General features: G+C 40.1%; 1 protein-coding gene across 1 annotated transcript in view; it reads right to left on the bottom strand.

The window, feature by feature from the left end:
* Positions 1-17,562, bottom strand: part of csmd2 (CUB and Sushi multiple domains 2) — a 305,472-nt gene that overhangs the window by 264,665 nt on the left and 23,245 nt on the right. The window lies entirely within an intron of this gene.

Here is a 17,562-nt window from a genome sequence, read left to right as displayed (position 1 = left end):
TTTGCTTTCATTTTAAAAATCTTAAACGTACTAATAGCCACACAAATGTGGTTCAGGCAACATGTACATTGATTATCTTCACTGCATGTATATTTATAGCAAAACAAAATATAAAACACAACCTCTTTTCGTTTTCATTTTACAAAGTACAACTAGCTACACTACATCCTTATGCATCGCTTTCTGCCAGGACATTTACGTGCTTTTCCCAAATAACGGAAGTGACCTCGACGCCCGGTAGGGATGGGACGATTACCGGTTTCACTATAAACCACGATAAAATGTACTGACGGTTAGTAATATCATTTGAAATGTAATTATCATTAAAACCGTGTTTGATTATCGCGATTTTAGATCCTGTTCAGCCAGCAACAGTCTGACACAGGCGCAGGCGCAGCGCGCAATGTTATTTTTTTTATTCAAGAAGGAATTGCGGAAGGCAGTGACCATGCTCGGGAGATTTTTCAGCCTTTTAAAAGAACCAATTCTGAGGTGTGGTCATATTTTGGCTTTAACAAAAGTCCTGAGGGAAACTTAATCGAGGATGGTCACCCTGTCAGCAGAACATGCACAAGAAAAAGTCGCTGCAATAGGGGGAAACTTCAGATCTGCCGAGTCGTCTTGTGTGACCATCACCGACTGTTGTATAGCGAACGCAAGGCAAGTTAACTTTGACCTCAATACCAAAACTACGTCTGGGAAATAATTGGGCATAAAATGTTGTTTTAAGTTGAACTATTTTATATCAATCACTTAAACGTGAAGCTTCCGCAAAGAAAAGTTCGCAGCAAGTGGCTTAGCCAAAGATGAAAGAACAAGTTCAAACAAGACTATTAAGAGTGACATTTAAGGGATAATAATTTATATTCATTATACACTTATTATTACACCGATTTTTTTTACCACATAATTACGGAGACATTGAATTGAGATTAATGTTTTAAATCTTACCTGTTTATAAATCCATTATGTACAGCGTACAAAACAATCGTTCAGACAAGATGATCACAACAATATTATCAAACTCTGTAAACAATAAATCAACTCTGATTTAATTTTCAATACAATTAAAAACAGAGACGCAAGACGGCAAGTTGTATTTGAATGAAACGAGAGAGCGCGTCCATTGTGACACATGTTGTAACGTCTGTCAGAGAGTTTGAAGTCTGCCCAGATGAAGAATACAAGACAGTGCAAACGAACTGGTAGTTCTGGTAGACTTTTATAGATGTTTTCTCTCAGTTAAGCATACTCTTCACATACATGTCTAAGAGCGAATGTTAAAAGGGAAAAGAAAACACTCTAAAACACGCTACAAATCAAAGTGGAAGTAAACACATTATAATAAAACAACGGTCAGCAGTAGAGTAGTCATCTTCCTCTTTGCATAATCAATCTCACTCTCACTGTGCATGCGCGCTCACATAAAAACAGCATGCATACAATAACGTACGCCATAGAAGAAGTTATCTTAAAGGCACATCAACATTCATGTCATGAACACTACTTAACACTAGGTGGCCGTTACAATGGATGTGCGCGGTGTTATAATGCGTTGCTATTGACGACCGTCATTATAAGGAAGGAAATGCTTTAAAAAGTGCATAGAGCTGCTTGTTTTATTTGTTGTTTGTTGATTTTCAAATATAAAACTTGTTTAAATGTCTTCAGTGTGAGCATCAACTCTTTTTGAACATTTTCATCTCGTTTTAACAAAACCGTGATAATATTGATAATCGCGATAATTTTGGTCACTATAATCGTGATATTAAATTTTCATACCGTCCCATCCCTAACGCCCGGGTTAGCGGTAGCATAAGCCATCAGGCAAGTGTTATTTAAATAAACTCCTGATTAGGGCTGTAATCTCCCAGTCGATTAGTCGATTGTTGGTCGATACGTTCTGGCTCGACCAAAATTCTGATTGGTCAATTTTTTGCAGCGTTCATTTCATTAGTTTTTCCGCGTTCATTTCGTCAGTTTTGCCGCGTTCATTTCGTCAGGTGGAAAGCACTAATTGCTAATGCGGGTGTTTTCAGAGCACCCCTGTTTCACAGGTAACAGTCTCTCTTCAGAACACCCCCCTTGTTTTCACTTCTTTTGGATTAGCCCAACCCACTGGAGAAGAGAGACAGATTGAAGAAAGTAGGCTACTAGAAGGTTGCTGTGCCCACTGTTTGTATTAGTTTTGAGCCTATGCTTTATTTTTCAGTTATGCACTTTATTTCGTTTCTGCTCTTGATCTGGTTTGTTTAATAAATTTTTTTTTTTTTATTAAAGTGGACGTGCTGTTTGTGTTTAAGAGTAAAAGCTGTAAGTTAATAGTCTATTCGTGTCTCAGCCGCGAAGCTGAGCTCCTACGTTCAGCCTCGCTCTGTGCGAGCTGAAATGATAGTGTCTGTCAGTTATTATAATACATATGACAAAAACAATTGTCTAAATTATGTTGCATATTCCTCAAAAGTTCTTGTGATGATATCACTAGTTGACAACATAGTACTATTTTTGGAAATCATAGGCTATGATATTGCGCAGGTGCACGTGATGCAACGCTGTCAGAGCCGACAGACTCGTGTGTCAGACTCATTTCAGTGCAAAATAATTAGGTCAAAAACGATTTAATATACTGCAAATATTAAAGCCTACTAGTTTTTTATGTTTATTTATAATTCATTTAGGCGGACAACAAGGCTACCAAGTACTGCGCACAGTGCGCAGTTAATTAATTTAACGTTTTTTGTTTTCCTAACGTCATTTTTAGTCGAAAATATCAGGACTTCAGTCGACCAAGATTTTATTTGGTTGATTACAGCCCTACTCCTGATGTACTTACAAACTTTCCAATGCCTCGAGTACAGAACCTATTTGTACTAGAAGTTTGGTACCATTCTGGGCATTATTAGTGGGGTAATTTAAGAGATACAAACTTGGATACATTAACGTCTGCACTAAGCCATTCGGCTGATATCTCTAAATAAGCTCTAACTTTAATAATGTTTGACCACAGGAAAAAAAAAGCTTCTGGGGGGGTGTTTGGCTCGAGGTCATGGTGCAAAGGACCCTAGGTTGATTGTACTCCAAACCATCCCTTTAACTTCTGAAGGCCATTCGTTTCTGATCATTTTGGCATTATTTTCAACAATTACACCACACACAACTCAGAAGTAAAGTTGACTCAATTAACCTTGGTTTAAAAGTCTTTTTCAGATTAATGGAAGCCAGCCATCCTCCTAAGCATTAGCCTCTCATCTCCTCATCAAAAAGCATCTTCCTGTTTTCATACACAGTGTTGGAGAGAATACAGACCAACCAACCATATTTTGAGTACAATAAAAGTCAGAAAGTAACGTTTGACAAAAGGGCATCGCAGAAAACATTGTCTCTTAGTTAGACACACAACCTCACCATCTCAATCAACTATACAGGCATCTTATACAGGTGTCTCATTACGAAGAAACCAGATCAATTAGACTCATTATCACTTCTTCTCTTGAGAACTGCTTCTGTTACTTTTCAGGAGGTGCGAGCTTAATTTGTTAACGCATTTCACACTTGTGGGGTATACTGATGAGAGCAGGGGATTGAGAGGTGTATTAGAGGAAAAAGAGAAATGAACAAATGAGCTGAAGACTGAAGAGATGCGAAATATGCCCCAGCTTTTCATAAGCCGCAGGTAAATGTCATTCAGACTTTTGACATGCCATACAAGGTATGTGACTGTAACGTTATCTATGAATACTGATTGAAATCAACACTGAAGCCCCTTGTGATATTCTCTGTTTGATGAGAAATCAGGTTTTTGATTGACAGGGCATCTTTGTAGGTTAATAGGCGTTGTTTATCATACTTAATGAGACTAATAACCTAATTTCAAGATAAAAAGTTTTTAAAATAACAAATTCAGCAGAGTGTGTCCCAACATTTAATACCACCATGTAATCTTTTGATATTCATCAGTGTTAATAATTTCTCTATCTACACTGCAGAAAAGGTCGTACTGCAATATGCATGATCATCTATGGGAATTAGTAAAGATAAACAATGTCAGCTAGCTAACATTTTAGTCATAAACATGACCTCTTCACCTCTCATCAGACCAGAGAAATATGATAACTTCGCTGCAGGCTGGAACGTATAGTATACGGAACTGTATAACGGAGAGGAAAAAAGACAAGTAATGTTTCTTCCATTTATGGTTCTGCCAATATTACAGCCAACAATAAGTGCTGAGATTTCCATCGAGTACCTGAGGCTGGTGAGGAATAAATCACTGGATAGGAGAAAATGGAGTGGAATATGGAGGGAAGAAAGCCAGTTTCTGCTGAATCGATATTGCAAATATAAGCTAACTTTTCTCTGTTGCTTGCCCTTATGTTCTTTATATGCAAATGACCACATAATCCTAACATACAGTATATTACTGAATACTATATACAAAAATTGCAGTCTTTGCTCAAAAATATGAGTACCGCCAAGAAAGTGCAAACACTAAAACTAATAATCTTCAGTAAGATTATTATATGGCAGATTTAGATCATTTTTCAAACATGTAAATAATTACTTAAATGTTTAAATATCATAACATGGTTTTGACAGGAAATAAAATATAAACTGATTGCCTTGCTAAACTTGTTAAAGTCACAAAACAGGGTCACCAATACCTGACACCATTTCACTGCTAAAAATAGTCATTTTCCAAGTTTTGAACTTCAGTATATATTTTTTCTTGTTTAGTTATTGAAACAAAATCTATTACATTCCCCAACAATGTCTCACGTTTTGTTCTTTTTTGTTTTTATGTTCTAGGACTTTTAGTTTGCTTCTCTTCATTTTCCTGTTTCCTATGTTCCCGCTTGTCCTTGTTTGTCATATGATTGATTAAAAAAGCTCAACTGTGGTGTATTATTTACATCATCCTGTGTATTTAAGCCTTTTAGTTTATTCAGTTTATTGTCTGGTGTTTGTGTGATACACACTGCTACATTGCTCTTTAGTTTAGTTCATCGTTAATATTAGAATAAACTCTTTTGTCTTTATTAAATAAACTCCACGCTGCACTTGAGACATTGCCTCCGCCTTCATCTTCCTCTACCTCAGTCTGTGATAATATGAGCCTACATACATTTGAAACTTTTTTTTTCTGAATGTGATCAATATTTCTCCAGTGACGTACCGTGGGGTTTCAGTCAGGGCCTTCAGTAACGAACTCCACAACCTGAACCAGAAGTAACTGAAAATATTATACTCAGTTGAGTTCATCTCTGAATGCACGGGTTGACACCTAAGAGTAGCTTTTCTTACCGCATAAAATAAAATGCCTAAGAATTAGTTACCTGACCACAATCTAACCCTGCCTAAGAGTCTCACAAAGAGTCGAACGACGTCTCGACCCCGTTTCGACACTATCACTCGGGAATAAGGTCTTTAGTGTCTCAATAACCTATAACTTGTTCCACTAACTAACTTGCTGCGCAGCAATAATATCCAGACAGACTTAGTTTGGTACTTGCTTCTAAACCTGTTGTTTATGCTGACACATAAATTTGAACTTTCAACATCATTTCATTCTTTACATTCTGTACCTTCCCATGAAGGACTGCAGAGACTAATGTGTATTCACTTCTTAGTCTGTACTGACAGCAAATAATGCAGCTGAACTTCAAACTTAACCAAACAGAGCACACAATGTTCTACCATACTATGAATAATTAATTATAGCATGGCTCCCCTGAAAACATCCTGTTAAATCAGGGAACAAACATATCATATTTTAACCTCCATAACAAAGCATAGCAGAGCATCTGTTCTTTCAAATAAGCAAATGATTTATTTAGAACACTTTTTCCCCTCATTCTAACATTTGATAATGAATCATGACACAACAATTCAACATCAAAAGCTGCATTATTTTACTCTCATATCCTCGCTCAGTGATAAAAAAATAATGAAAAATTAAATAAAAAATATAATTATATCTGAAGTCATATAAAATTATACATGTCATGTCACATGACACAGCCATGACAAGACAAAATAAAAGTCCTACATATCGAATAAGACATTAAAGGCAATTTGACCAAAAACGAAAATACGGACAAACTTAAAAGTGGCGTTTCCATTCTAATTAATTATAATTATTATTATGGAATAATTATTATTATTCCATTCTAAAGTTTGCCTTGGGTAGATTAACAAAAAGAACCTAGGTTGCATTTTGGCGAGAGTTACCCTTTAATCAGTCCCTTGATGAAGCTGTGGTTCTTATGGAGAACACAGGGTTACAGATTTTCAGGTTTTACACAATTTTGGGGACATTCGGTTCCTAAAACATTTCAAAACGTGACACGAGCACATGCAGGTGAGCACCAAAAGCACCTCTGAGCTCAATCATCACCTTATTCCTGTCCTCGTGCTCTAACAGAGGTCTACGTGTTCCTCTGGTGATCATTTCAAATGAGAGTATTAGTTCATGAGCTCCAGCCTCCACTAGCAGCTTGTTTTCTCATACTACTCTAATCAGCTCCTTCAAATACCATTAAGGACACAATAACTTACAACATTACGCAATATAAAGCTTTTAACAGAATATTTTAAAGAAATGTGTTAGAATTTTCAGCATTTAAGTGGCAGGCGTTGCAATGAAAGCTAAGTTATTACTGAAAATGTTTTTTCTTGGACCCACTGCAGGTGAGAATTTATATAGAATTGAAAGTCTATGATGACAAAGTCTGATTTAATGGGATTGGTCGGAGGCCTGCTCTTTCATAAAAGCTGGCTGGGGAGCCACCCATATATCAAGAGGAAGCACAGCCCTGGAGTTAAACAAATAAATAAGAGCAATTAAACAAAGTGGCCACCACTCCTCACCTGGCACTACACAAATCCCAATCACCCCCACTGCATGAATGCATCTTCAATACATGGAAAAAAGAGATTTTTTTTATTTATTTTTTTGCTTGTCACTTGTTCAAAGCACTTAGGCGAATAGCTTGAACGTAGAGCACCGCCGTAGTCCCAAAACCTACAGTATTTTGGGTTTTTCCCAGAAAACCTGCCCTCACAAATCATTTGTGCCACTTTTGAGTGCCTGTTTTTAAGTTTAGATTACCTTTGAGGTCATTTAAAGGCCATTCAAGGACGATAATACAATTTTGACTAATTCTACGAGAAAAAAGTCAACGCAACATACAGTGCTCAGCGTAAATGAGTACACTCCCTTTAAAACGTTACATTTTAAACAATATCTCAATGAACACAAAAACAATTTCCAAAATGTTGACAAGACTAAGTTTTATATAACATCTGTTTAACTTATAACATTTCAGTAAGGTTAAAGGGACAATGTGTAGTTTCTCCCATCTAGTGGTGAAATTGTATTTTGCATTCAAACAAATAATGCTCTCCAGCGCCTCGCTTTTTCAAATGCGTGTTGCATCTACGGTAGCCGTTATGTACCAAAAAGCTATGACAGGATGTCTTAAAATAGCACTTCGAGTTTTCCTTTGGGTGAACAGGTTTGTTATTTAAAACAAACTGAAACTTGAAACAACGAGAAAAAGAATGTTACAGTATGAATTAATTATTATCGTTGTGACGACACTTTGGGGAACGTAATGCCCACTATGCCACACCATAATCACGCCCACCCTAGTGTGAAGCTGGGAGACCAGGCACACTTAGGACGCGAGCACTCTAGCGCCAGGCGTCACAGGGAGTTGCAGACTGTAGAAGCGTATGAAGGTGTGCGGGGTGGCCCACCCGGCCGCCTCGCAGATCTCCTGAAGCGAGACGCCAGAAAGGAGGGCCACCGAGGAGGCCAAGCCCCTGGTGGAATGTGCCCTCACGGCCATAGGTGAAGGCAAATTGCGCACCTGATAAGCCGTGGCTATAGCCTGGACAATCCAATTGCTGATTGTCTGTTTAGATGTAGGCAGCCCTTTCTTGGGTGAACCAAAGCACAGCAACAACTGGTCTGACTTCCTCCACTGAGAAGACTTCTCCAAGTACACTCTTAGGGCTCTGACTGGGTAGAGCAGGTGAAGTCTCCCCTCTTCCGCCATCACGTGAGGTGGAGGATGGAAGGCCTGAAGAACCACTGACCGTGCCACACTAGACGGCACCTTGGGCACATAGGCCAGTCTAGGATGTAAGATGGCCTTAACTCTGCCAGGGGCAAACTCCAAGCAAGTTGGCATTATAGCTAAGGCCTGGAGATCCCCCACTCTCCTCAGAGAGGTGATAGCAAGGAGAAAGGCCACCTTAAGGGTCAGGTTCTTTGCCTCAGCCGACTCCAGTGGCTCGAAGGGGGCCTCAGCCAACCCTTCAAGAACCACCACCAGGTCCCAAGTTGGGACTCTGGAGTGAGCCGCAGGCCTCATCCTCCGAGCCCCACGGAGGAAACGTACAACCAGATGGTGCTTTCCCAAGGGCCCATCACCTACAGGCGAGTGGAAAGCCTCCAATGGCAGCCACATACACCTTAAGTGTGGACGGGGTAAGACCGGCGGAGAAGCGATCTTGGAGGAACTCCAGCACTGAAGCCACTGGGCAGTTAACTGGGTCCACCTCACGCTCTCTACACCAAGTGGAAAACACATTCCACTTCAGGCTGTACAGTCTCCTGGAAGAAGGAGCCCTGGAGCTGAGTAGGGTCTTGACAACACCTACGGACAGGTCAGCCTCTAGGTACCGAGCCCCCTCAGGGGCCAGACCCAGAGGTTCCACAGCTCTGGCGGGGGTGAAATATTGTGCCCCCTGCCTGCAACAGCAGATCCCTCCTCAGAGGGACCTGCCACGGGAGGCCGTCCAGCAGTGCTACAATGTCCGAGAACCATACCCGGGTCGGCCAGCGGGGTGCTTCTAAAAGTAGGCTGATCCCCTCCTGGCGGACCCGCTCCAAGACTCCCGGGAGCAGAGCGATCGGGGGAAATGCGTACAGACGCAGCCTCGGCCACGTCTGCATCATAGCGTCCAGCCCCAGCGGAGCTGGATGCCTGAGAGAGAACCACAGTGGACAGTGGGACGTCTCTTGAGACGCGAACAGATCCACTTCCACTGGGCCGAATCTCACGCACATGGCTTCTACCACCTCGGGGTGGAGTCGCCACTCCCCGGGCCTCAACCCCTGTCTCGACAGGACGTCTGCTCCCTGATTTTGGTCCCCGGGGACATACATCGCTCTGAGAGACGACAGTTTCCCCTGGGACCACAGAAGGATCTGGTGTGCCAGTCTGCATAGAGGGCGCGACCTCAGACCCCCCTGATGATTCAGATATGCGACTACAGATGTGTTGTCCAAGCGTATCTGGACATGGTGGCTGCGGAGGTCCGGGAAAAAGCTCCTCAGAGCTTTGTAGACCACCAGCATTTCCAGGCAGTTGATGTGCCAGGAAGAATGCCGGGTCTCCCACAGACCTCTCGCAAAGCGGCCGTCCATGACCGCGCCCCAACCAGTGAGGGAGGCATCTGTTGGAACGGTTTTCCGACAACATGATGCTCCCAGCACCGGTCCCTGGGACAGGAACCAAGGTTTCCTCCATATGACAAGGGAACGAAGGCATCTGCGCGTTACCCTGATCATACGGAACGGATTTCCCCTCGGGGAAAACCCCTTGGCTCTCAACCACCACTGTAGGGGTCTCATGTGTAGCAGGCCAAAAGATATGACGTTGGACGCTGCTGCCATGAGCCCCAGCAGTCTCTGAAACTGCTTCACAGTGAGGTTGTGGCCTAGCTTCGCTCTGGAGACCATCGCCCGTATGGACTCCACGCGCGCCGGAGACATTTGTGCCCGCATCGTCGTGGAGTCTCATACAACTCCCAGGAACGTAGTCCTCTGGGAGGGCGTCAACACACTCTTTTTTGTGTTGAGTCTCAGCCCCAGTCTCGATGCCGAACTGCCATCCCGCGCGACTTGGCCAATATTAGCCAGTCATCGATATAGTTGAGTACACGGATGCCCTGGAGTCTCAGTGGAGCCAGCGCTGCATCCATGAACTTGGTGAAGGTGCGAGGGGAGAGAGCTAGGCCAAAGGGAAGAACCCGATATTGGTACGCTTCGCCCCCGAAAGAGAACCTCAGGAACTGCCTGTGACATGGAAGGATGGATATATGGAAGTATGCGTCCTTTAGATCTATCGTGACGAACCAGTCCTCGAACTGGATCTGACTCACGATGGCTGGAATTGTGAGCATCTTGAACCTGAATCTCCTCAGAGAACGATTCAAGTGCCTGAGATCTATTATTGGACGCAACCCCCCATCCTTCTTGGGAACTATGAAGTACCGGCTGTAGAACCCGGACTCCCTGTCTGGCAGAGGAACATGTTCTATGGCCTCCTTGACCAACAGGGATTGAACTTCCTGTTCCATAACCCGAACCTGCTCTGGGCCGACCACAGTCCAGACCACCCCGTTAAACTTCGGGGGAGGGGAGCTGAACTGTAGTCTGTAACCCAGCTCTACAGTATGCAGGGCCCACGCAGATATATTCGGAAGGCATGACCATGCGCCGAGATAATCTACTAAGGGAACCAGCCTCTCGAGGCTGGCCTCGGGTGTCAACCGAGACTCGTTCCCGACCCCCTGAAGCGGCTGACCGGCAGGGAGCAGTCGAGAACGATTTTCGGTGTGCAGATGCGTTCGCTGCCCAGTCGCAGGTCTTTCTAGAGGCGGCTGGAGCGGTGTGCGTGCGCGGGAAATCAGTGTGGCCCAAAGCGTACTGGACGGCAGGAACACAGCACTGATTTCCCGAGAGCTCCGGGGGTGACCTCGAGGTCACCTCGAGGTGGGGACAGCTCTCAGCGGGCCAAAAACACTGGATAAGTGAAACACGGTCTGGATGGTAGGCTGAATTAAAATATCTAACTTCTCAAAGTCAGATAATATTCCATTTTAATTGCATAGAATTAAATGGAGCCATAATCACCAGACAATACTGTTTAATATTTATTTATACGGTTTCGTAATCTACACGCTGCCTCGGCAAACGCGAGATTCGAGCCGTCACAATATATTTGGCTTTCATCCCTCGAGAAGAAAGTCGACAGGTGCGAGGTTGAAACATCCACAGCGCACGGCTTTTTCTATGCACGTGCGCCGAGATATTTCTCAATGAACACTCCTCAGGAGCTGACTGTGAATGCCTCGCACCCAAACAGTATTATTTCACAGATCGCGTGTGTCCCTTTTATAGCAGACTCGTAATCTACGCGCTGCCTCGGCAAACGCAAGATTCGAGTCGTTCACAATATATTTGGCTTACATCTCTCGAGAAGAAAGTCAACGGGCGCGAGGCTGAAACACCCAAATGAACACAGCCAGCACCCTCAGGAGCTGACTATGCATGCCTCGAACCCACACAGAATCTGTATTGCAGAGTAGCCCCGTAATCTGCGCGCTGCCTCTGCAAACGCGAGATCCGAGCTACTATAGATTCTATTGCAATGCAGACCTTAAATCTACGCGCTAACATTTTAAACTATCTCATTTACACTGAGCACTGTATATAACAATACCAATATAGTCAATCACTTTCACAATGTTTTTTTTCTAGCTGATAGAAAAAAAGCATTAACAGATATAAAGAGAAATATAAACAGATATACACACATTAATAAACAGAATGTTATTGTCGATTGGTGTGGATGCTAATATAGTAGCCTTTCTAGATATTCTTTGCATGAACGGGCATTAACACTCACTTAAGTTTATCTTTGAAACCCCTAATAATTTAATCAAATTAAAAGTAATAAATACCAAGTAATGCCAAGACAAGCTTATGGGTCCTTAACACAACCTGCTGACAATTACATATTTGACTACATTCATCTGATATTGACAATAAACTTGAATTTTTTAAAAAAAATTACAGTTTATCATGCAGCAGTAATTCATCAAATGATGATCAAATAACCCTAAAGAATATGTTTGTCAGTTGTAACCAAGAACAAGCTCAAGTAGATTTTAATATACTTCAGGCCCAGGGTCATGAATGTTTAAGCAGTGCACAAAATAAAATTAAAGGGATAGTTCACTCAAAAATAATTTTTTTGTCATCATTTACTCACTCTCATGTTGTCATACAAGTTTGGAACAACATGAAGTAGGCCTAAATTTTCATTTTGGGGTGAACTATCCCTTTAAAAGCACCAGTCCATGAGCTTCATGCAGGTGATCGCTGCAGTAGTATTTGGGAAGACCTGTGTAAGCTGATGGGACTAAGCCAAAGCTCAGTTTCTGACTCATATGGAGTGTAGCCTAAATCTTTTAGCTCAATCCTCCTCCCAGAGATCCAGCTTCCAGCAGTTTAGTTTCACTTTCAACAAGCACCTGAACCAGTTATAATGTTCTTTCAGCTCATTCGAAAATTGCAAGCAGGTGTGTTGGAAATAAATTCTGCAGGAAAGTAGATCATCGCTGTTATAGAAGCTTCAATTATACGGTGGCCAAATACTTCGGTGGAGGAAACAACAACAAGGAAACTGGTGTGTCCTCAATCTGATCTCTAAACAACATATCCATACATACATTATATACCCATCACCCCATGACAGAATAATAGAAATAAAAAGTGCCCCACCGATGCCTCCACAACAACAGCAGTTGCACAGCACCAATTAGGGTGACAGATACCGAATCTTCACCGACGCGTCAAGAATGTCAGCTGACAGGTTCCTGCATTTCCAGGGATAATATCTAATATCAGATATTGCATTAACCTTAATGGTGTCTGTTATTATGTAATTCCTTCTCATTTAAGGAATAAAAATCAAGTACAGTAGTACAGTACAGTGTTGTTATTGCTAACTAAATGTAAAATTATTTGTTATTTGAAAGTTAGTTAAATGTTCAGTTAATTGAAAAAAAGCTTAAATAACTATTCAATTACAGAAATAAAACTTAAACTGAAATAAAAATAGAAAAAAATATTAATATAAAATAAAATAATTTAAAATATTAAAGGGGTCATATGATGCAATTTCATGTTTTCCTTTTTCTTTAGTGTGTTATGTGGCTGTTAGTGAAGTATAAGATCTGCAGAGTTACAAAGCTCAAAGAGTCAAACCTAAAGAGATATTCTTTATAAAAGTTAAGGTTCCGCCACGCCTTCCTAAAACGCTTCGTTCAAACACGGCCCCACAAATCTACGTCAGTGTGTGGGGGCAGAGTTTCGTAACACCGCCCAAATGTATACGCAATCGGCGCGTTTCCAAAAGGCAGAGCATAGAGGAGCAGCAGTAATGTACAGTATGTGTAAAATAATGACTTTTTAACCTAAAACCGCATAAACACATTGCATTAAACCAAATACACAAAATAATGTTCTTTTTAGAACCATCATATGACCCCTTTAATAAATACTATAATATTATATAAATGATACTAAAATTACACTGGCACAGTACCATAGTATATTAAATCAAGATGTAAATTATTTATGTGATGGGAGACTGTGAAAACAAGTGAGCTAGTATACAAGCATAAAACTGTGAGTTTTATGATAGCACACACGTTGATGAACAAATATCAGCTAACAGCCCTGACTATAAGACTGTGATATTTATCATGAATGCTTCCAGAGACCTTTATACAGTCATATTCTTCCCACAATACATTCAAATCCACCCACGACAACAAGCAAACAGCTTCAGATCAAAATTAATAATTGGATGGATAAAACAGCACTTATTTAAATCAGCTCTCAAACCAAATAATCTCCAGAGTGATTACATTTTAGCTGATAACCGATTCAACAGAAATTAGGAGGGATAAAATGGTATTCTGTGTGATAAGAGCAAAGACTTGTGGATGAAAAGGAGTTCAATTAAATAATAAATTATTTGGGTAAACCCTTTCAAACTAGAGATCTAAGATATCAGATTGACGGTAAAACGTAGCAATGACTCACTGGACCTATTTCAGAGTGAAAAAAAAAAAAAGATAATGGAATGGAAGGGTCAGACAATGGGATGTCTTTTGAGACCGAAGGAACAAAAAAAAAAACGTGTCATTTACTCAGTTAACACACGGGAGGAATGGTACGTTTCATTTGCAGCAGACAACCCGAATGATCTTGAACGATCTCAGCCCAAGAAATTCATCCGGCTATAGAGCAAAAATAATTTCTTAAAATAACTTAAATGAAATGTCTACTGTCTTCTCAGTAAAAAATAAGCATGAACTATATCACAATGTCACTATGTTAAATGGTTGGCTTGATTTCTTCAAAGCTCAAATGTAAATGCAAGGTAGTTGTTTTTTTGCAAATGCAACCAATGTCGCAAACATATGGCCAACTATGATTTAACCATTTTCTATTTGAATATATTTCTATTCATAATATGTAAATTTTTGGTTTCTAAGAGGACAACAGCTTATAAATCATACATTTGAAAATGTAAAAATGCAGAAAGTTTTCTGTGATGGCTAGGTTTAGGGGTAGAGTTAGTGTAAGGGGATACAGTTTGCACAATATAAAAATCATTATGTCTATAGAAAGTCCCCATAAAACATGAAAAAAAACAAACAAACAGTGAGTGTGTGTGTACCGTGATACTTTTTTTCAGGATTATTTGATAAATAGAAAGTTCAAAGGAACAGCATTTATTTGAAATAGTTATCTTTTGCAACATTATAAAATGTCTTTACTGTCACTTTTGATCAATTTAATGCATTTTTGCTTAAAGTGTTAGTTCACCCAAAAATGAAAATTCACCCTCATGTCATTCCAGAACGGTAGGAAAGATCATTAAAGTAATCCATGTGACTTCAGTGGTGTAACCTCAATTTTATGAAGCGAATTAAGTGCTTTGTTTGCACAAAAAACATAATAAAAAAAAAACATTTGACCTGCGACCCAATAGGGGGAGCAACACGGCACATGAGTGTTGTGTTGACTCGAACGCTGACGAAGTTCCGTGAACGTACTTTGGATAATATTATTTTGTAAATAACGCACTCGCTTCGCTTCATAAAAAAAAGAGGTTAAACCACTGGAGTCAAATGGATTACTTTACTGATGTCTTTCCTACAGATCTGGACCTAGAATGTGGTTGTTATGTAACTCCCAATGGAGGGACAGAAAGCTCTCGGATTTCACCTATATCTTCATTTGTGTTCTGAAGATGAACAAAGGTCACACGGGTGTGGAACGACATGAGGGTGAGTAATTAAGGCGAGACACTACAGGTGAATAGGGTAAAAATTTTAACTAGCAGATATCACCATGAAACTTTCCCAGTTGATTACCTACATTAAAGAAGAACTCCGGTCAATTTTAACATTGAGCTAATTTTTTTGTACATTTGGAGTGCTGTCAGTACAGAGAACAACGACAAAAATCGGTGTTGCCTACACCGTGTTATTCTCTTTTTAAAATTTGCACCCTGTTGACTTCAATGGGGCAAGTTTTAAACCTGCTTTTAGCCTCTTAACATCCTTGATGTCATTACAAGTGCACAGCCAATGTGAGTGATTCCTGCAGAGTGAACACGGTGAATCTGACTGCAGTAGATGTGAAAGATATTAATAAAAGTGATGTTAATTCAGCCAGCGCACATACCTGTATTTACAACGTGCATAGGTTTAGTTACCTATGATCACGCGCGTGAACTCGACAATCGACTACTTTGGACTTCGACCGAAAACAGGATGTAAATACAGGTATGTGCGCTGGCTGAATTAACATCAATTTTATTCATATCTTTCACATCTACTGCAGTCAGATTCACTCGTGTTCACTCTGAAGGAATCACTCACATTGGCTGTGCACTTGCAATGACACATCAAGGATGTTAAGAGGCTAAAAGCAGGTTTAAAACTTGCCCCATTGAAGTCAACAGGGTGCAAATTTTAAAAAGAGGATAACACGGAGTAGGCAACACCGATTTTTGTCGTTGTTCTCTGTACTGACAGCACTCCAAATTTACAAAAAAATGAGCTCAATGTTAAAATTGACCGGAGTTCTCCTTTAAGATGAGAAAAAAAAATGTATTACAAGTTTTCTGTAATTTAATGTTTAAATATGCAAATTAGGCAATATCTAATTAAATATGCACTAATTTGCATATATTTAAAAAACGAAATCTGAGTATTGGATAAAGCCAGGTTAAAAATTATTTTTTCATTGTGTTCACATATTAGATGGGAAAAAAATTACAGAGAGATTTATGGATATCTACTTTTGTTATCCTGTAAATCAGAATATACTGTCAATAGCCTTAAAAAAATGATTTACGCCATGTTTTTTGGAATAAAATATTATACAAATCAGGCTAGGAATAATATATTTACAAATCCCTCTGTAAATGTCTTCATAATATAACTAGGTACAAGACTGGAAAATTTGGTGTATATAGGTGCTACTGAAGTGGAGATTTCGGACTTGGAGTATGAGAGAAGTCATTTTGAGAAAACAGGCTTTAAAGATTTATCATCAGCCAATGAGATTGCGCATTCAGCCCTTTTACTTTCACGATTGGTTGCTGATAAAAAGGAAATGACCATATTTGGATCCGACAGCATTGTACGGGAGAGAGAGAGCTTTCCAGCAGTGCATGTGATGACAGGGAGCAGACAGCGATCGCGGAGCAGCATGTTGATTAAGAACGCCAACTTTTGTTGAATTTATGAGAAATCTACAGACGCAAACAGACAAAGTGTAGTAAAATAAAGACCTAAATGTGTATTTCTGACTTTTTTTCACCACAAGTCTGAAAGAAGACATGTTATTAAAGACAAATATCCAAAAATCTCAAAATTGACCAGTAAATTTTTTTTTTTTTTTCATTTTTGGGTGAATTAACCCTTTAATGCTTAAGAAAAGCATTCATTTCTTTGGAAAAAAATACTTTGGAAAGGTAGTTTGCCACTTAAGTTTCACTAACATTAAAAAACATGGCAGCACTGCTCAAACTGAGCAAATCAACATCCAAATGGAATATTCTCAATATCCTTTTGATTTCTACAAGACGTGGAGTTCAGCTGACACTAATAATACACTGTCAGGATAAACTGCCCATGCCGAACAAGGTTAGCATTCAAAGAACACCATGGAAACACGAGGCTATGCGAGAAGCTGTCCTTGAATCTTGAAATGTAAAAAGAAAAATTCTTGAAAGTGTCCTTGTACACATCGTTTCCCACACACATTGTATTAAATAAAAAAAGGTCACATAAAAAAGGGTCAGAAAATTCAAATTCACAGAGCTCTGCAATGTTTTCTATATAACTCGTTTCATCAGGAAAATTGCTATCTGAGAAGGGATCTGAGCTTTTCAAAATGCTAGTTTTCGAATGGAAAACAGGCCAAGGCCCCAAGGACACTCCCCCTGAGGATATCTGCTCCGCTCAATCCCTTAAGCCTCAATCCTTTTATTTTCTTCTTATTTTCAGAGTATACAAGGGAGAAATTCAGACTCACGGCAGTGATAAAGTCAAAAGCGCTGAATCAATTTGCGAACTTCAATGTTCAGAACATTAGATACAGACCTGAAATGAAATTTCTGTTCCATTCAATGTGCTTTAAAAAAGTTGTGGGACACTTAAGTAAATCCAAAGTTC

The sequence above is a fragment of the Squalius cephalus genome (assembly GCF_949319135.1).
Source record: "Squalius cephalus genome assembly, chromosome: 8".
Classification (NCBI taxonomy): Eukaryota; Metazoa; Chordata; class Actinopteri; order Cypriniformes; family Leuciscidae; genus Squalius; species Squalius cephalus.
This window is presented reverse-complemented; position numbering and strand designations above follow the sequence as displayed.